A 13,144-nucleotide genomic window follows, 5' to 3' on the forward strand; every position below is an offset into this window, starting at 1 on the left:
TCGAGCGATGAGCGTGGTATCATGTTGCAAGTGGCTGCATGGCTTAGCTTACTAAATGCAAATGCATAAGAGTAATATTCTTAGCATTTCTAGAGCCTACGGCCACACCACACTGAATGCGCCCGATCTCGTCTGATCTCGGAAGCTAAGCAGTGTCGGGCCTAGTTAGTACCTGGATGGGAGACCGCCTGGGAATACCAGGTGCTGTAGGCTTTTTTGTGCTCCAAGTTCAGGAAGTGAGCCATTTCTCAATTGCCTTTCAAAACTGCAAGGTCTAGCCGACTAGATGCTTAAAAGTACAAAACTCACTAGGCCCAGAGCCTACGGCCACACCACACTGAATGCGCCCGATCTCGTCTGATCTCGGAAGCTAAGCAGTGTCGGGCCTAGTTAGTACCTGGATGGGAGACCGCCTGGGAATACCAGGTGCTGTAGGCTTTTTTGTGCTCCAAGGTCAGGAAGTGAGCCATTTCTCAATTGCCTTTCAAAACTGCAAGGTCTAGCCGACTAGATGCTTAAAAGTACAAAACTCACTAGGACCAGAGCCTACGGCCACACCACACTGAATGCGCCCGATCTCGTCTGATCTCGGAAGCTAAGCAGTGTCGGGCCTAGTTAGTACCTGGATGGGAGACCGCCTGGGAATACCAGGTGCTGTAGGCTTTTTTGTGCTCCAAGTTCAGGAAGTGAGCCATTTCTCAATTGCCTTTCAAAACTGCAAGGTCTAGCCGACTAGATGCTTAAAAGTACAAAACTCACTAGGCCCTGAGCCTACGGCCACACCACACTGAATGCGCCCGATCTCGTCTGATCTCGGAAGCTAAGCAGTGTCGGGCCTAGTTAGTACCTGGATGGGAGACCGCCTGGGAATACCAGGTGCTGTAGGCTATTTTGTGCTCCATGATTAGTAATTGCACAACTTCTCAATTACTTTTCAAATTTGGTATGTTTCCAAAATAATTTTATCCCGTTTTATAGCGGAAATGTTGGACAACATTATGAGGGCTGGAGCTACCTATTTACATATAATTAGCATACAGGTAGTGTGTTCATGGGTAATAAATCGACTTTCACATGTAATGCAGTACAGAGAATATTGAGTCCTTCAAGAGGCATGAAAGAAAGCCGTTATTGTGTTGATTGTTCTCTCCACCTCCCTGCAACAGAAACAGGATGGATGGATTAAAGTTATCCTACCAGACATAGGAGTCCTGAATGGGCCCACCAGTCTTATATATCTCGCCTGATCGAGCCTGATCGAGCGATGAGCGTGGTATCATGATGCAAGTGGCTGCATGGCTTAGCTTACTAAATGCAAATGCATAAGAGTAATATTCTTAGCATTTCTAGAGCCTACGGCCACACCACACTGAATGCGCCCGATCTCGTCTGATCTCGGAAGCTAAGCAGTGTCGGGCCTAGTTAGTACCTGGATGGGAGACTGCCTGGGAATACCAGGTGCTGTAGGCTTTTTTGTGCTCCAAGTTCAGGAAGTGAGCCATTTCTCAATTGCCTTTCAAAACTGCAAGGTCTAGCCGACTAGATGCTTAAAAGTACAAAACTCACTAGGCCCAGAGCCTACGGCCACACCACACTGAATGCGCCCGATCTCGTCTGATCTCGGAAGCTAAGCAGTGTCGGGCCTAGTTAGTACCTGGATGGGAGACGGCCTGGGAATACCAGGTGCTGTAGGCTTTTTTGTGCTCCAAGTTCAGGAAGTGAGCCATTTCTCAATTGCCTTTCAAAACTGCAAGGTCTAGCCGACTAGATGCTTAAAAGTACAAAACTCACTAGGACCAGAGCCTACGGCCACACCACACTGAATGCGCCCGATCTCGTCTGATCTCGGAAGCTAAGCAGTGTCGGGCCTAGTTAGTACCTGGATGGGAGACCGCCTGGGAATACCAGGTGCTGTAGGCTTTTTTGTGCTCCAAGTTCAGGAAGTGAGCCATTTCTCAATTGCCTTTCAAAACTGCAAGGTCTAGCCGACTAGATGCTTAAAAGTACAAAACTCACTAGGCCCAGAGCCTACGGCCACACCACACTGAATGCGCCCGATCTCGTCTGATCTCGGAAGCTAAGCAGTGTCGGGCCTAGTTAGTACCTGGATGGGAGACCGCCTGGGAATACCAGGTGCTGTAGGCTATTTTGTGCTCCATGATTAGTAATTGCACAACTTCTCAATTACTTTTCAAATTTGGTATGTTTCCAAAATAATTTTATCCCGTTTTATAGCGGAAATGTTGGACAACATTATGAGGGCTGGAGCTACCTATTTACATATAATTAGCATACAGGTAGTGTGTTCATGGGTAATAAATCGACTTTCACATGTAATGCAGTACAGAGAATATTGAGTCCTTCAAGAGGCATGAAAGAAAGCCGTTATTGTGTTGATTGTTCTCTCCACCTCCCTGCAACAGAAACAGGATGGATGGATTAAAGTTATCCTACCAGACATAGGAGTCCTGAATGGGCCCACCAGTCTTATATATCTCGCCTGATCGAGCGCTGATCGAGCGATGAGCGTGGTATCATGTTGCAAGTGGCTGCATGGCTTAGCTTACTAAATGCAAATGCATAAGAGTAATATTCTTAGCATTACTAGAGCCTACGGCCACACCAGACTGAATGCGCCCGATCTCGTCTGATCTCGGAAGCTAAGCAGTGTCGGGCCTAGTTAGTACCTGGATGGGAGACCGCCTGGGAATACCAGGTGCTGTAGGCTTTTTTGTGCTCCAAGTTCAGGAAGTGAGCCATTTCTCAATTGCCTTTCAAAACTGCAAGGTCTAGCCGACTAGATGCTTAAAAGTACAAAACTCACTAGGCCCAGAGCCTACGGCCACACCACACTGAATGCGCCCGATCTCGTCTGATCTCGGAAGCTAAGCAGTGTCGGGCCTAGTTAGTACCTGGATGGGAGACTGCCTGGGAATACCAGGTGCTGTAGGCTTTTTTGTGCTCCAAGTTCAGGAAGTGAGCCATTTCTCAATTGCCTTTCAAAACTGCAAGGTCTAGCCGACTAGATGCTTAAAAGTACAAAACTCACTAGGCCCAGAGCCTACGGCCGCACCACACTGAATGCGCCCGATCTCGTCTGATCTCGGAAGCTAAGCAGTGTCGGGCCTAGTTAGTACCTGGATGGGAGACGGCCTGGGAATACCAGGTGCTGTAGGCTATTTTGTGCTCCATGATTAGTAATTGCGCAACTTCTCAATTACTTTTCAAATTTGGTATGTTTCCAAAATAATTTTATCCCGTTTTATAGCGGAAATGTTGGACAACATTATGAGGGCTGGAGCTACCTATTTACATATAATTAGCATACAGGTAGTGTGTTCATGGGTAATAAATCGACTTTCACATGTAATGCAGTACAGAGAATATTGAGTCCTTCAAGAGGCATGAAAGAAAGCCGTTATTGTGTTGATTGTTCTCTCCACCTCCCTGCAACAGAAACAGGATGGATGGATTAAAGTTATCCTACCAGACATAGGAGTCCTGAATGGGCCCACCAGTCTTATATATCTCGCCTGATCAAGCGCTGATCGAGCGATGAGCGTGGTATCATGTTGCAAGTGGCTGCATGGCTTAGCTTACTAAATGCAAATGCATAAGAGTAATATTCTTAGCATTTCTAGAGCCTACGGCCACACCACACTGAATGCGCCCGATCTCGTCTGATCTCGGAAGCTAAGCAGTGTCGGGCCTAGTTAGTACCTGGATGGGAGACCGCCTGGGAATACCAGGTGCTGTAGGCTTTTTTGTGCTCCAAGTTCAGGAAGTGAGCCATTTCTCAATTGCCTTTCAAAACTGCAAGGTCTAGCCGACTAGATGCTTAAAAGTACAAAACTCACTAGGCCCAGATCCTACGGCCACACCACACTGAATGCGCCCGATCTCGTCTGATCTCGGAAGCTAAGCAGTGTCGGGCCTAGTTAGTACCTGGATGGGAGACCGCCTGGGAATACCAGGTGCTGTAGGCTTTTTTGTGCTCCAAGTTCAGGAAGTGAGCCATTTCTCAATTGCCTTTCAAAACTGCAAGGTCTAGCCGACTAGATGCTTAAAAGTACAAAACTCACTAGGACCAGAGCCTACGGCCACACCACACTGAATGTGCCCGATCTCGTCTGATCTCAGAAGCTAAGCAGTGTCGGGCCTAGTTAGTACCTGGATGGGAGACCGCCTGGGAATACCAGGTGCTGTAGGCTTTTTTGTGCTCCAAGTTCAGGAAGTGAGCCATTTCTCAATTGCCTTTCAAAACTGCAAGGTCTAGCCGACTAGATGCTTAAAAGTACAAAACTCACTAGGACCAGAGCCTACGGCCACACCACACTGAATGCGCCCGATCTCGTCTGATCTCGGAAGCTAAGCAGTGTCGGGCCTAGTTAGTACCTGGATGGGAGACCGCCTGGGAATACCAGGTGCTGTAGGCTTTTTTGTGCTCCAAGTTCAGGAAGTGAGCCATTTCTCAATTGCCTTTCAAAACTGCAAGGTCTAGCCGACTAGATGCTTAAAAGTACAAAACTCACTAGGCCCAGAGCCTACGGCCACACCACACTGAATGCGCCCGATCTCGTCTGATCTCGGAAGCTAAGCAGTGTCGGGCCTAGTTAGTACCTGGATGGGAGACCGCCTGGGAATACCAGGTGCTGTAGGCTATTTTGTGCTCCATGATTAGTAATTGCGCAACTTCTCAATTACTTTTCAAATTTGGTATGTTTCCAAAATAATTTTATCCCGTTTTATAGCGGAAATGTTGGACAACATTATGAGGGCTGGAGCTACCTATTTACATATAATTAGCATACAGGTAGTGTGTTCATGGGTAATAAATCGACTTTCACATGTAATGCAGTACAGAGAATATTGAGTCCTTCAAGAGGCATGAAAGAAAGCCGTTATTGTGTTGATTGTTCTCTCCACCTCCCTGCAACAGAAACAGGATGGATGGATTAAAGTTATCCTACCAGACATAGGAGTCCTGAATGGGCCCACCAGTCTTATATATCTCGCCTGATCAAGCGCTGATCGAGCGATGAGCGTGGTATCATGTTGCAAGTGGCTGCATGGCTTAGCTTACTAAATGCAAATGCATAAGAGTAATATTCTTAGCATTTCTAGAGCCTACGGCCACACCACACTGAATGCGCCCGATCTCGTCTGATCTCGGAAGCTAAGCAGTGTCGGGCCTAGTTAGTACCTGGATGGGAGACCGCCTGGGAATACCAGGTGCTGTAGGCTTTTTTGTGCTCCAAGTTCAGGAAGTGAGCCATTTCTCAATTGCCTTTCAAAACTGCAAGGTCTAGCCGACTAGATGCTTAAAAGTACAAAACTCACTAGGCCCAGAGCCTACGGCCACACCACACTGAATGCGCCCGATCTCGTCTGATCTCGGAAGCTAAGCAGTGTCGGGCCTAGTTAGTACCTGGATGGGAGACCGCCTGGGAATACCAGGTGCTGTAGGCTTTTTTGTGCTCCAAGTTCAGGAAGTGAGCCATTTCTCAATTGCCTTTCAAAACTGCAAGGTCTAGCCGACTAGATGCTTAAAAGTACAAAACTCACTAGGACCAGAGCCTACGGCCACACCACACTGAATGTGCCCGATCTCGTCTGATCTCAGAAGCTAAGCAGTGTCGGGCCTAGTTAGTACCTGGATGGGAGACCGCCTGGGAATACCAGGTGCTGTAGGCTTTTTTGTGCTCCAAGTTCAGGAAGTGAGCCATTTCTCAATTGCCTTTCAAAACTGCAAGGTCTAGCCGACTAGATGCTTAAAAGTACAAAACTCACTAGGACCAGAGCCTACGGCCACACCACACTGAATGCGTCTGATCTCGGAAGCTAAGCAGTGTCGGGCCTAGTTAGTACCTGGATGGGAGACCGCCTGGGAATACCAGGTGCTGTAGGCTTTTTTGTGCTCCAAGTTCAGGAAGTGAGCCATTTCTCAATTGCCTTTCAAAACTGCAAGGTCTAGCCGACTAGATGCTTAAAAGTACAAAACTCACTAGGCCCAGAGCCTACGGCCACACCACACTGAATGCGCCCGATCTCGTCTGATCTCGGAAGCTAAGCAGTGTCGGGCCTAGTTAGTACCTGGATGGGAGACCGCCTGGGAATACCAGGTGCTGTAGGCTATTTTGTGCTCCATGATTAGTAATTGCGCAACTTCTCAATTACTTTTCAAATTTGGTATGTTTCCAAAATAATTTTATCCCGTTTTATAGCGGAAATGTTGGACAACATTATGAGGGCTGGAGCTACCTATTTACATATAATTAGCATACAGGTAGTGTGTTCATGGGTAATAAATCGACTTTCACATGTAATGCAGTACAGAGAATATTGAGTCCTTCAAGAGGCATGAAAGAAAGCCGTTATTGTGTTGATTGTTCTCTCCACCTCCCTGCAACAGAAACAGGATGGATGGATTAAAGTTATCCTACCAGACATAGGAGTCCTGAATGGGCCCACCAGTCTTATATATCTCGCCTGATCAAGCGCTGATCGAGCGATGAGCGTGGTATCATGTTGCAAGTGGCTGCATGGCTTAGCTTACTAAATGCAAATGCATAAGAGTAATATTCTTAGCATTTCTAGAGCCTACGGCCACACCACACTGAATGCGCCCGATCTCGTCTGATCTCGAAGCTAAGCAGTGTCGGGCCTAGTTAGTACCTGGATGGGAGACCGCCTGGGAATACCAGGTGCTGTAGGCTTTTTTGTGCTCCAAGTTCAGGAAGTGAGCCATTTCTCAATTGCCTTTCAAAACTGCAAGGTCTAGCCGACTAGATGCTTAAAAGTACAAAACTCACTAGGCCCAGAGCCTACGGCCACACCACACTGAATGCGCCCGATCTCGTCTGATCTCGGAAGCTAAGCAGTGTCGGGCCTAGTTAGTACCTGGATGGGAGACCGCCTGGGAATACCAGGTGCTGTAGGCTTTTTTGTGCTCCAAGTTCAGGAAGTGAGCCATTTCTCAATTGCCTTTCAAAACTGCAAGGTCTAGCCGACTAGATGCTTAAAAGTACAAAACTCACTAGGACCAGAGCCTACGGCCACACCACACTGAATGTGCCCGATCTCGTCTGATCGCAGAAGCTAAGCAGTGTCGGGCCTAGTTAGTACCTGGATGGGAGACCGCCTGGGAATACCAGGTGCTGTAGGCTTTTTTGTGCTCCAAGTTCAGGAAGTGAGCCATTTCTCAATTGCCTTTCAAAACTGCAAGGTCTAGCCGACTAGATGCTTAAAAGTACAAAACTCACTAGGATCTGAGCCTACGGCCACACCACACTGAATGCGTCTGATCTCGGAAGCTAAGCAGTGTCGGGCCTAGTTAGTACCTGGATGGGAGACTGCCTGGGAATACCAGGTGCTGTAGGCTTTTTTGTGCTCCAAGTTCAGGAAGTGAGCCATTTCTCAATTGCCTTTCAAAACTGCAAGGTCTAGCCGACTAGATGCTTAAAAGTACAAAACTCACTAGGCCCAGAGCCTACGGCCACACCACACTGAATGCGCCCGATCTCGTCTGATCTCGGAAGCTAAGCCGTGTCGGGCCTAGTTAGTACCTGGATGGGAGACCGCCTGGGAATACCAGGTGCTGTAGGCTATTTTGTGCTCCATGATTAGTAATTGCGCAACTTCTCAATTACTTTTCAAATTTGGTATGTTTCCAAAATAATTTTATCCCGTTTTATAGCGGAAATGTTGGACAACATTATGAGGGCTGGAGCTACCTATTTACATATAATTAGCATACAGGTAGTGTGTTCATGGGTAATAAATCGACTTTCACATGTAATGCAGTACAGAGAATATTGAGTCCTTCAAGAGGCATGAAAGAAAGGCGTTATTGTGTTGATTGTTCTCTCCACCTCCCTGCAACAGAAACAGGATGGATGGATTAAAGTTATCCTACCAGACATAGGAGTCCTGAATGGGCCCACCAGTCTTATATATCTCGCCTGATCGAGCCTGATCGAGCGATGAGCGTGGTATCATGTTGCAAGTGGCTGCATGGCTTAGCTTACTAAATGCAAATGCATAAGAGTAATATTCTTAGCATTTCTAGAGCCTACGGCCACACCACACTGAATGCGCCCGATCTCGTCTGATCTCGGAAGCTAAGCAGTGTCGGGCCTAGTTAGTACCTGGATGGGAGACCGCCTGGGAATACCAGGTGCTGTAGGCTTTTTTGTGCTCCAAGTTCAGGAAGTGAGCCATTTCTCAATTGCCTTTCAAAACTGCAAGGTCTAGCCGACTAGATGCTTAAAAGTACAAAACTCACTAGGCCCAGAGCCTACGGCCACACCACACTGAATGCGCCCGATCTCGTCTGATCTCGGAAGCTAAGCAGTGTCGGGCCTAGTTAGTACCTGGATGGGAGACCGCCTGGGAATACCAGGTGCTGTAGGCTTTTTTGTGCTCCAAGTTCAGGAAGTGAGCCATTTCTCAATTGCCTTTCAAAACTGCAAGGTCTAGCCGACTAGATGCTTAAAAGTACAAAACTCACTAGGCCCTGAGCCTACGGCCACACCACACTGAATGCGCCCGATCTCGTCTGATCTCGGAAGCTAAGCAGTGTCGGGCCTAGTTAGTACCTGGATGGGAGACCGCCTGGGAATACCAGGTGCTGTAGGCTATTTTGTGCTCCATGATTAGTAATTGCACAACTTCTCAATTACTTTTCAAATTTGGTATGTTTCCAAAATAATTTTATCCCGTTTTATAGCGGAAATGTTGGACAACATTATGAGGGCTGGAGCTACCTATTTACATATAATTAGCATACAGGTAGTGTGTTCATGGGTAATAAATCGACTTTCACATGTAATGCAGTACAGAGAATATTGAGTCCTTCAAGAGGCATGAAAGAAAGCCGTTATTGTGTTGATTGTTCTCTCCACCTCCCTGCAACAGAAACAGGATGGATGGATTAAAGTTATCCTACCAGACATAGGAGTCCTGAATGGGCCCACCAGTCTTATATATCTCGCCTGATCGAGCCTGATCGAGCGATGAGCGTGGTATCATGATGCAAGTGGCTGCATGGCTTAGCTTACTAAATGCAAATGCATAAGAGTAATATTCTTAGCATTTCTAGAGCCTACGGCCACACCACACTGAATGCGCCCGATCTCGTCTGATCTCGGAAGCTAAGCAGTGTCGGGCCTAGTTAGTACCTGGATGGGAGACTGCCTGGGAATACCAGGTGCTGTAGGCTTTTTTGTGCTCCAAGTTCAGGAAGTGAGCCATTTCTCAATTGCCTTTCAAAACTGCAAGGTCTAGCCGACTAGATGCTTAAAAGTACAAAACTCACTAGGCCCAGAGCCTACGGCCACACCACACTGAATGCGCCCGATCTCGTCTGATCTCGGAAGCTAAGCAGTGTCGGGCCTAGTTAGTACCTGGATGGGAGACGGCCTGGGAATACCAGGTGCTGTAGGCTTTTTTGTGCTCCAAGTTCAGGAAGTGAGCCATTTCTCAATTGCCTTTCAAAACTGCAAGGTCTAGCCGACTAGATGCTTAAAAGTACAAAACTCACTAGGACCAGAGCCTACGGCCACACCACACTGAATGCGCCCGATCTCGTCTGATCTCGGAAACTAAGCAGTGTCGGGCCTAGTTAGTACCTGGATGGGAGACCGCCTGGGAATACCAGGTGCTGTAGGCTTTTTTGTGCTCCAAGTTCAGGAAGTGAGCCATTTCTCAATTGCCTTTCAAAACTGCAAGGTCTAGCCGACTAGATGCTTAAAAGTACAAAACTCACTAGGACCAGAGCCTACGGCCACACCACACTGAATGCGCCCGATCTCGTCTGATCTCGGAAGCTAAGCAGTGTCGGGCCTAGTTAGTACCTGGATGGGAGACGGCCTGGGAATACCAGGTGCTGTAGGCTATTTTGTGCTCCATGATTAGTAATTGCGCAACTTCTCAATTACTTTTCAAATTTGGTATGTTTCCAAAATAATTTTATCCCGTTTTATAGCGGAAATGTTGGACAACATTATGAGGGCTGGAGCTACCTATTTACATATAATTAGCATACAGGTAGTGTGTTCATGGGTAATAAATCGACTTTCACATGTAATGCAGTACAGAGAATATTGAGTCCTTCAAGAGGCATGAAAGAAAGCCGTTATTGTGTTGATTGTTCTCTCCACCTCCCTGCAACAGAAACAGGATGGATGGATTAAAGTTATCCTACCAGACATAGGAGTCCTGAATGGGCCCACCAGTCTTATATATCTCGCCTGATCAAGCGCTGATCGAGCGATGAGCGTGGTATCATGTTGCAAGTGGCTGCATGGCTTAGCTTACTAAATGCAAATGCATAAGAGTAATATTCTTAGCATTTCTAGAGCCTACGGCCACACCACACTGAATGCGCCCGATCTCGTCTGATCTCGGAAGCTAAGCAGTGTCGGGCCTAGTTAGTACCTGGATGGGAGACCGCCTGGGAATACCAGGTGCTGTAGGCTTTTTTGTGCTCCAAGTTCAGGAAGTGAGCCATTTCTCAATTGCCTTTCAAAACTGCAAGGTCTAGCCGACTAGATGCTTAAAAGTACAAAACTCACTAGGCCCAGAGCCTACGGCCACACCACACTGAATGCGCCCGATCTCGTCTGATCTCGGAAGCTAAGCAGTGTCGGGCCTAGTTAGTACCTGGATGGGAGACCGCCTGGGAATACCAGGTGCTGTAGGCTTTTTTGTGCTCCAAGTTCAGGAAGTGAGCCATTTCTCAATTGCCTTTCAAAACTGCAAGGTCTAGCCGACTAGATGCTTAAAAGTACAAAACTCACTAGGACCAAAGCCTACGGCCACACCACACTGAATGTGCCCGATCTCGTCTGATCTCAGAAGCTAAGCAGTGTCGGGCCTAGTTAGTACCTGGATGGGAGACCGCCTGGGAATACCAGGTGCTGTAGGCTTTTTTGTGCTCCAAGTTCAGGAAGTGAGCCATTTCTCAATTGCCTTTCAAAACTGCAAGGTCTAGCCGACTAGATGCTTAAAAGTACAAAACTCACTAGGACCAGAGCCTACGGCCACACCACACTGAATGCGCCCGATCTCGTCTGATCTCGGAAGCTAAGCAGTGTCGGGCCTAGTTAGTACCTGGATGGGAGACCGCCTGGGAATACCAGGTGCTGTAGGCTTTTTTGTGCTCCAAGTTCAGGAAGTGAGCCATTTCTCAATTGCCTTTCAAAACTGCAAGGTCTAGCCGACTAGATGCTTAAAAGTACAAAACTCACTAGGCCCAGAGCCTACGGCCACACCACACTGAATGCGCCCGATCTCGGAAGCTAAGCAGTGTCGGGCCTAGTTAGTACCTGGATGGGAGACCGCCTGGGAATACCAGGTGCTGTAGGCTATTTTGTGCTCCATGATTAGTAATTGCGCAACTTCTCAATTACTTTTCAAATTTGGTATGTTTCCAAAATAATTTTATCCCGTTTTATAGCGGAAATGTTGGACAACATTATGAGGGCTGGAGCTACCTATTTACATATAATTAGCATACAGGTAGTGTGTTCATGGGTAATAAATCGACTTTCACATGTAATGCAGTACAGAGAATATTGAGTCCTTCAAGAGGCATGAAAGAAAGCCGTTATTGTGTTGATTGTTCTCTCCACCTCCCTGCAACAGAAACAGGATGGATGGATTAAAGTTATCCTACCAGACATAGGAGTCCTGAATGGGCCCACCAGTCTTATATATCTCGCCTGATCAAGCGCTGATCGAGCGATGAGCGTGGTATCATGTTGCAAGTGGCTGCATGGCTTAGCTTACTAAATGCAAATGCATAAGAGTAATATTCTTAGCATTTCTAGAGCCTACGGCCACACCACACTGAATGCGCCCGATCTCGTCTGATCTCGGAAGCTAAGCAGTGTCGGGCCTAGTTAGTACCTGGATGGGAGACCGCCTGGGAATACCAGGTGCTGTAGGCTTTTTTGTGCTCCAAGTTCAGGAAGTGAGCCATTTCTCAATTGCCTTTCAAAACTGCAAGGTCTAGCCGACTAGATGCTTAAAAGTACAAAACTCACTAGGCCCAGAGCCTACGGCCACACCACACTGAATGCGCCCGATCTCGTCTGATCTCGGAAGCTAAGCAGTGTCGGGCCTAGTTAGTACCTGGATGGGAGACCGCCTGGGAATACCAGGTGCTGTAGGCTTTTTTGTGCTCCAAGTTCAGGAAGTGAGCCATTTCTCAATTGCCTTTCAAAACTGCAAGGTCTAGCCGACTAGATGCTTAAAAGTACAAAACTCACTAGGACCAGAGCCTACGGCCACACCACACTGAATGTGCCCGATCTCGTCTGATCTCAGAAGCTAAGCAGTGTCGGGCCTAGTTAGTACCTGGATGGGAGACCGCCTGGGAATACCAGGTGCTGTAGGCTTTTTTGTGCTCCAAGTTCAGGAAGTGAGCCATTTCTCAATTGCCTTTCAAAACTGCAAGGTCTAGCCGACTAGATGCTTAAAAGTACAAAACTCACTAGGACCAGAGCCTACGGCCACACCACACTGAATGCGTCTGATCTCGGAAGCTAAGCAGTGTCGGGCCTAGTTAGTACCTGGATGGGAGACCGCCTGGGAATACCAGGTGCTGTAGGCTTTTTTGTGCTCCAAGTTCAGGAAGTGAGCCATTTCTCAATTGCCTTTCAAAACTGCAAGGTCTAGCCGACTAGATGCTTAAAAGTACAAAACTCACTAGGCCCAGAGCCTACGGCCACACCACACTGAATGCGCCCGATCTCGTCTGATCTCGGAAGCTAAGCAGTGTCGGGCCTAGTTAGTACCTGGATGGGAGACCGCCTGGGAATACCAGGTGCTGTAGGCTATTTTGTGCTCCATGATTAGTAATTGCGCAACTTCTCAATTACTTTTCAAATTTGGTATGTTTCCAAAATAATTTTATCCCGTTTTATAGCGGAAATGTTGGACAACATTATGAGGGCTGGAGCTACCTATTTACATATAATTAGCATACAGGTAGTGTGTTCATGGGTAATAAATCGACTTTCACATGTAATGCAGTACAGAGAATATTGAGTCCTTCAAGAGGCATGAAAGAAAGCCGTTATTGTGTTGATTGTTCTCTCCACCTCCCTGCAACAGAAACAGGATGGATGGATTAAAGTTA

At 47.4% G+C, this 13,144-nt stretch overlaps 39 non-coding genes and 4 pseudogenes across 39 annotated transcripts; all 43 read left to right on the forward strand.

Annotated features, from left to right (window-relative positions):
• Positions 1–94: 94 nt before the first annotated feature.
• On the forward strand, positions 95–213 carry LOC138476253 (5S ribosomal RNA). The gene has a single exon (XR_011270321.1). It is a non-coding gene; the product is annotated as a 5S ribosomal RNA (ribosomal RNA).
• Positions 214–319: 106 nt separating this feature from the next.
• Positions 320–438, forward strand: LOC138476254 (5S ribosomal RNA). Its single transcript, XR_011270322.1, has one exon. It is a non-coding gene; the product is annotated as a 5S ribosomal RNA (ribosomal RNA).
• A 106-nt stretch (positions 439–544) lies between these two features.
• LOC138476255 (5S ribosomal RNA) lies at positions 545–663 on the forward strand. Its single transcript, XR_011270323.1, has one exon. It is a non-coding gene; the product is annotated as a 5S ribosomal RNA (ribosomal RNA).
• Positions 664–769: 106 nt separating this feature from the next.
• On the forward strand, positions 770–888 carry LOC138476256 (5S ribosomal RNA). The gene has a single exon (XR_011270324.1). It is a non-coding gene; the product is annotated as a 5S ribosomal RNA (ribosomal RNA).
• Positions 889–1,351: 463 nt separating this feature from the next.
• Positions 1,352–1,470, forward strand: LOC138478451 (5S ribosomal RNA). The gene has a single exon (XR_011272317.1). It is a non-coding gene; the product is annotated as a 5S ribosomal RNA (ribosomal RNA).
• A 106-nt stretch (positions 1,471–1,576) lies between these two features.
• Positions 1,577–1,695, forward strand: LOC138479698 (5S ribosomal RNA). The gene has a single exon (XR_011273449.1). It is a non-coding gene; the product is annotated as a 5S ribosomal RNA (ribosomal RNA).
• A 106-nt stretch (positions 1,696–1,801) lies between these two features.
• On the forward strand, positions 1,802–1,920 carry LOC138476259 (5S ribosomal RNA). Its single transcript, XR_011270326.1, has one exon. It is a non-coding gene; the product is annotated as a 5S ribosomal RNA (ribosomal RNA).
• A 106-nt stretch (positions 1,921–2,026) lies between these two features.
• Positions 2,027–2,145, forward strand: LOC138476260 (5S ribosomal RNA). Its single transcript, XR_011270327.1, has one exon. It is a non-coding gene; the product is annotated as a 5S ribosomal RNA (ribosomal RNA).
• Positions 2,146–2,609: 464 nt separating this feature from the next.
• Positions 2,610–2,728, forward strand: LOC138479194 (5S ribosomal RNA). Its single transcript, XR_011272991.1, has one exon. It is a non-coding gene; the product is annotated as a 5S ribosomal RNA (ribosomal RNA).
• A 106-nt stretch (positions 2,729–2,834) lies between these two features.
• Positions 2,835–2,953, forward strand: LOC138478452 (5S ribosomal RNA). The gene has a single exon (XR_011272318.1). It is a non-coding gene; the product is annotated as a 5S ribosomal RNA (ribosomal RNA).
• A 106-nt stretch (positions 2,954–3,059) lies between these two features.
• Positions 3,060–3,178, forward strand: LOC138480181 (5S ribosomal RNA). Its single transcript, XR_011273887.1, has one exon. It is a non-coding gene; the product is annotated as a 5S ribosomal RNA (ribosomal RNA).
• A 464-nt stretch (positions 3,179–3,642) lies between these two features.
• LOC138476261 (5S ribosomal RNA) lies at positions 3,643–3,761 on the forward strand. The gene has a single exon (XR_011270328.1). It is a non-coding gene; the product is annotated as a 5S ribosomal RNA (ribosomal RNA).
• Positions 3,762–3,867: 106 nt separating this feature from the next.
• Positions 3,868–3,986, forward strand: LOC138478119 (5S ribosomal RNA). Its single transcript, XR_011272016.1, has one exon. It is a non-coding gene; the product is annotated as a 5S ribosomal RNA (ribosomal RNA).
• Positions 3,987–4,092: 106 nt separating this feature from the next.
• LOC138479845 (5S ribosomal RNA) lies at positions 4,093–4,211 on the forward strand. Its single transcript, XR_011273582.1, has one exon. It is a non-coding gene; the product is annotated as a 5S ribosomal RNA (ribosomal RNA).
• A 106-nt stretch (positions 4,212–4,317) lies between these two features.
• LOC138476262 (5S ribosomal RNA) lies at positions 4,318–4,436 on the forward strand. Its single transcript, XR_011270329.1, has one exon. It is a non-coding gene; the product is annotated as a 5S ribosomal RNA (ribosomal RNA).
• Positions 4,437–4,542: 106 nt separating this feature from the next.
• LOC138476263 (5S ribosomal RNA) lies at positions 4,543–4,661 on the forward strand. Its single transcript, XR_011270330.1, has one exon. It is a non-coding gene; the product is annotated as a 5S ribosomal RNA (ribosomal RNA).
• A 464-nt stretch (positions 4,662–5,125) lies between these two features.
• On the forward strand, positions 5,126–5,244 carry LOC138476264 (5S ribosomal RNA). The gene has a single exon (XR_011270331.1). It is a non-coding gene; the product is annotated as a 5S ribosomal RNA (ribosomal RNA).
• Positions 5,245–5,350: 106 nt separating this feature from the next.
• LOC138476265 (5S ribosomal RNA) lies at positions 5,351–5,469 on the forward strand. The gene has a single exon (XR_011270332.1). It is a non-coding gene; the product is annotated as a 5S ribosomal RNA (ribosomal RNA).
• Positions 5,470–5,575: 106 nt separating this feature from the next.
• On the forward strand, positions 5,576–5,694 carry LOC138479846 (5S ribosomal RNA). Its single transcript, XR_011273583.1, has one exon. It is a non-coding gene; the product is annotated as a 5S ribosomal RNA (ribosomal RNA).
• A 106-nt stretch (positions 5,695–5,800) lies between these two features.
• LOC138474560 (5S ribosomal RNA) lies at positions 5,801–5,909 on the forward strand (annotated as a pseudogene).
• Positions 5,910–6,015: 106 nt separating this feature from the next.
• Positions 6,016–6,134, forward strand: LOC138476266 (5S ribosomal RNA). Its single transcript, XR_011270333.1, has one exon. It is a non-coding gene; the product is annotated as a 5S ribosomal RNA (ribosomal RNA).
• A 464-nt stretch (positions 6,135–6,598) lies between these two features.
• LOC138480300 (5S ribosomal RNA) lies at positions 6,599–6,716 on the forward strand. Its single transcript, XR_011273988.1, has one exon. It is a non-coding gene; the product is annotated as a 5S ribosomal RNA (ribosomal RNA).
• Positions 6,717–6,822: 106 nt separating this feature from the next.
• Positions 6,823–6,941, forward strand: LOC138476267 (5S ribosomal RNA). Its single transcript, XR_011270334.1, has one exon. It is a non-coding gene; the product is annotated as a 5S ribosomal RNA (ribosomal RNA).
• A 106-nt stretch (positions 6,942–7,047) lies between these two features.
• Positions 7,048–7,166, forward strand: LOC138473845 (5S ribosomal RNA). Its single transcript, XR_011268955.1, has one exon. It is a non-coding gene; the product is annotated as a 5S ribosomal RNA (ribosomal RNA).
• Positions 7,167–7,272: 106 nt separating this feature from the next.
• On the forward strand, positions 7,273–7,381 carry LOC138474705 (5S ribosomal RNA; annotated as a pseudogene).
• A 106-nt stretch (positions 7,382–7,487) lies between these two features.
• On the forward strand, positions 7,488–7,606 carry LOC138478797 (5S ribosomal RNA). The gene has a single exon (XR_011272630.1). It is a non-coding gene; the product is annotated as a 5S ribosomal RNA (ribosomal RNA).
• Positions 7,607–8,069: 463 nt separating this feature from the next.
• LOC138476268 (5S ribosomal RNA) lies at positions 8,070–8,188 on the forward strand. Its single transcript, XR_011270335.1, has one exon. It is a non-coding gene; the product is annotated as a 5S ribosomal RNA (ribosomal RNA).
• Positions 8,189–8,294: 106 nt separating this feature from the next.
• LOC138476271 (5S ribosomal RNA) lies at positions 8,295–8,413 on the forward strand. The gene has a single exon (XR_011270337.1). It is a non-coding gene; the product is annotated as a 5S ribosomal RNA (ribosomal RNA).
• A 106-nt stretch (positions 8,414–8,519) lies between these two features.
• LOC138476272 (5S ribosomal RNA) lies at positions 8,520–8,638 on the forward strand. Its single transcript, XR_011270338.1, has one exon. It is a non-coding gene; the product is annotated as a 5S ribosomal RNA (ribosomal RNA).
• A 463-nt stretch (positions 8,639–9,101) lies between these two features.
• LOC138478453 (5S ribosomal RNA) lies at positions 9,102–9,220 on the forward strand. Its single transcript, XR_011272319.1, has one exon. It is a non-coding gene; the product is annotated as a 5S ribosomal RNA (ribosomal RNA).
• A 106-nt stretch (positions 9,221–9,326) lies between these two features.
• Positions 9,327–9,445, forward strand: LOC138479699 (5S ribosomal RNA). The gene has a single exon (XR_011273450.1). It is a non-coding gene; the product is annotated as a 5S ribosomal RNA (ribosomal RNA).
• Positions 9,446–9,551: 106 nt separating this feature from the next.
• Positions 9,552–9,670, forward strand: LOC138479055 (5S ribosomal RNA). The gene has a single exon (XR_011272865.1). It is a non-coding gene; the product is annotated as a 5S ribosomal RNA (ribosomal RNA).
• A 106-nt stretch (positions 9,671–9,776) lies between these two features.
• Positions 9,777–9,895, forward strand: LOC138479700 (5S ribosomal RNA). Its single transcript, XR_011273451.1, has one exon. It is a non-coding gene; the product is annotated as a 5S ribosomal RNA (ribosomal RNA).
• Positions 9,896–10,359: 464 nt separating this feature from the next.
• Positions 10,360–10,478, forward strand: LOC138476273 (5S ribosomal RNA). The gene has a single exon (XR_011270339.1). It is a non-coding gene; the product is annotated as a 5S ribosomal RNA (ribosomal RNA).
• Positions 10,479–10,584: 106 nt separating this feature from the next.
• Positions 10,585–10,703, forward strand: LOC138476274 (5S ribosomal RNA). Its single transcript, XR_011270340.1, has one exon. It is a non-coding gene; the product is annotated as a 5S ribosomal RNA (ribosomal RNA).
• A 106-nt stretch (positions 10,704–10,809) lies between these two features.
• On the forward strand, positions 10,810–10,928 carry LOC138479847 (5S ribosomal RNA). The gene has a single exon (XR_011273584.1). It is a non-coding gene; the product is annotated as a 5S ribosomal RNA (ribosomal RNA).
• A 106-nt stretch (positions 10,929–11,034) lies between these two features.
• On the forward strand, positions 11,035–11,153 carry LOC138476275 (5S ribosomal RNA). Its single transcript, XR_011270341.1, has one exon. It is a non-coding gene; the product is annotated as a 5S ribosomal RNA (ribosomal RNA).
• Positions 11,154–11,259: 106 nt separating this feature from the next.
• LOC138473993 (5S ribosomal RNA) lies at positions 11,260–11,368 on the forward strand (annotated as a pseudogene).
• A 464-nt stretch (positions 11,369–11,832) lies between these two features.
• Positions 11,833–11,951, forward strand: LOC138476276 (5S ribosomal RNA). Its single transcript, XR_011270342.1, has one exon. It is a non-coding gene; the product is annotated as a 5S ribosomal RNA (ribosomal RNA).
• Positions 11,952–12,057: 106 nt separating this feature from the next.
• LOC138476277 (5S ribosomal RNA) lies at positions 12,058–12,176 on the forward strand. The gene has a single exon (XR_011270343.1). It is a non-coding gene; the product is annotated as a 5S ribosomal RNA (ribosomal RNA).
• Positions 12,177–12,282: 106 nt separating this feature from the next.
• Positions 12,283–12,401, forward strand: LOC138479848 (5S ribosomal RNA). Its single transcript, XR_011273585.1, has one exon. It is a non-coding gene; the product is annotated as a 5S ribosomal RNA (ribosomal RNA).
• Positions 12,402–12,507: 106 nt separating this feature from the next.
• Positions 12,508–12,616, forward strand: LOC138474561 (5S ribosomal RNA; annotated as a pseudogene).
• Positions 12,617–12,722: 106 nt separating this feature from the next.
• LOC138476278 (5S ribosomal RNA) lies at positions 12,723–12,841 on the forward strand. Its single transcript, XR_011270344.1, has one exon. It is a non-coding gene; the product is annotated as a 5S ribosomal RNA (ribosomal RNA).
• Positions 12,842–13,144: the final 303 nt, after the last annotated feature.

Source organism: Ambystoma mexicanum, chromosome 8, assembly GCF_040938575.1.
Source record: "Ambystoma mexicanum isolate Mex_15411 chromosome 8, UKY_AmexF1_1, whole genome shotgun sequence".
NCBI lineage: Eukaryota > Metazoa > Chordata > Amphibia > Caudata > Ambystomatidae > Ambystoma > Ambystoma mexicanum.